The sequence below is a fragment of the Mastomys coucha genome, unplaced genomic scaffold (genome assembly GCF_008632895.1).
Source record: "Mastomys coucha isolate ucsf_1 unplaced genomic scaffold, UCSF_Mcou_1 pScaffold16, whole genome shotgun sequence".
Classification (NCBI taxonomy): domain Eukaryota; kingdom Metazoa; phylum Chordata; class Mammalia; order Rodentia; family Muridae; genus Mastomys; species Mastomys coucha.
In genome coordinates, this window is record NW_022196898.1 from 99,451,332 (window position 1) to 99,453,262 (window position 1,931).

The 1,931-nt window shown below is 44.1% G+C and overlaps 1 long non-coding RNA gene across 2 annotated transcripts; it reads left to right on the forward strand.

Annotated features, from left to right (window-relative positions):
* The first annotated feature begins 232 nt into the window (after positions 1-232).
* Positions 233-1,662, forward strand: LOC116094404. Of its 2 annotated transcripts, XR_004120091.1 has the most exons (3): positions 275-340; positions 1,213-1,294; positions 1,382-1,662. It is a non-coding gene; the product is annotated as an uncharacterized LOC116094404 (long non-coding RNA). The 2 variants fall into 2 exon arrangements; XR_004120090.1 differs by lacking the exon at positions 1,213-1,294 and having other exon boundaries at positions 233-340.
* The last annotated feature ends 269 nt before the right edge of the window (positions 1,663-1,931 follow it).

Consider the following 1,931-nt stretch of genomic DNA (forward strand, 5'->3'; position numbering starts at 1 on the left):
TCGGGATAAATAAATGTACAAGTTACTTTTCTTGGTGGGAAAAACCGTCAAGCTTTTGTTAACTAAGAGGATAAAATCATCAAAATATGAAAAGGTAAATAGATTCATTAATTTAATGACATTTTGTGAGAATAATAATATCTTGGGGTCTGAAGCCAGGTAGCCACTAGTTATTCTACAACACGACCTTCAAAACCCACACACTGCAAGCCACATACGGGAACTTTGCAATGGCCTCCCCAACACACCTACCACCTTCTGACACAAACAGAGACTTCAAGGAGGAGCAACGAGTGTCTATGCAAGCAGCGGACCACGCGCCTGTGGGAGAAGCCGCCAGGTAGAGAGTGCGACTCTTCAGCAGGACATGCGCAGTGAGGAGAGTGGCGCCTCAGACACACATGCGCACTGGGAAGAAGCTGCTCAGGAGCACATAGGCAGTGGGAGGGATTCCTAGAGGAGCTCCGCCTTTGAAAGGCTCCGAGGAGGCAAAAGGAAGAGCAGAGCAAGCAAGATGGCAGAAGGTCTCACAGGGACTATATGGCGAAACAATGTTTGCCATGGGAAGTGACCTTTGTGTTAGAGTAGTCAGGGGTTACTGTTACTAAAACACGAGTCTGTTATTTAAGTCTCTGTTATGGTAGCCCTCTGTCAAGAGGGCCCCAGTTCTGGGCCGCATGAGAAGAGGAAGGCTGATTGATGAGGACGCAAGCCATTGTCTCTTCTGATTGCATCAGTTGACTGCACTGTTATGTACCAGGTACCCTAGGTTACACAGTCAAGACCCTATTTCAAAATAAAAATAAAAAATAGAGTAAATGGGGCTGGAGACATGGATCAGCTATGAAAAGCCCTTGCTGCTCAGAGAACCAGAGTTTGGCTCTCAGAACCCAGTTAGGGTGATACACAACTGCCTGTAATGCCAGCTCTAGGGGATTGGACGTCCTCCTGTGGTACATGCATGCATATGCACACACACACACACATGCACGCACACACACTCGCGCACATACACACACATAACTAAATAGACTAAAATTTTATTTAAAACATAGTAAAATAAAATCAAACGAACCTTTCAAATACAAACAGTATAGTTTTATAATTTATATTCTTCACTTATCTGAAATGTATACAATAGAAGTATTTTTCAGTCTCAAATATTTCTATAATAATTTGGGCTGTTTTTACCCCTGTTCCTTTGATCTTAAGCTCAGTAACTGAAAGTCTCCATCAGACTTGAAATGCCGGCTTTCTATTACTAGGTCCCCAGGAAGCACTAAGTCACTAAGATGTAAGTGTGATGTTTATTCTTTCAAAGGTAGAATCTGGCCTGATAAAAATCTTAAGTGAATTTTATTTTATTTTTTATATTCAATAGTCGAAGAAGAAGAAGTGCTTGATTCCTCCTAAGCCATAAGTGCTGAGGAGGCAGAGGTTATAAAGATCTGCTGATGGCATGCTAAGGTGAAGGAAAGCGACCACACAGGGACGGCGCGAATGGTATCCACAACCCTCGGTCGAGAGCTGAAAGTTAGAGTTTGGACTAAGCGTCAAGACTGGGTTTCTCAGACATCAGGAATCCGTCTATGTGTCCCCAAGACCTGGTAACAGGAGCTGCAAAGATGTTTTGAAACTAAAGTGATACATTCTTACAGGAAATCATCTAGCAGAAGGAATGGAAGGGAAAGGAAAGAGGGGTGGGAGTGGCTACATCGCAGATTCATCAGTTTGGAAGCAGCATCACTAAGGCATTCTCTTTGCATTAGGCGGTTCCCAAGGCCCGATGTGCTTGCTGACTTCAAGGAGCCCTGATATTCCTCCCTGACACAGGACTGACTGAGCCCAGACAGAACTCATGCCAAATCACCGCGCGCTCAGCTATTTCTTTTTCCCTAAACTCTAGTGACTTGTCCGGATTAATGGGGAAG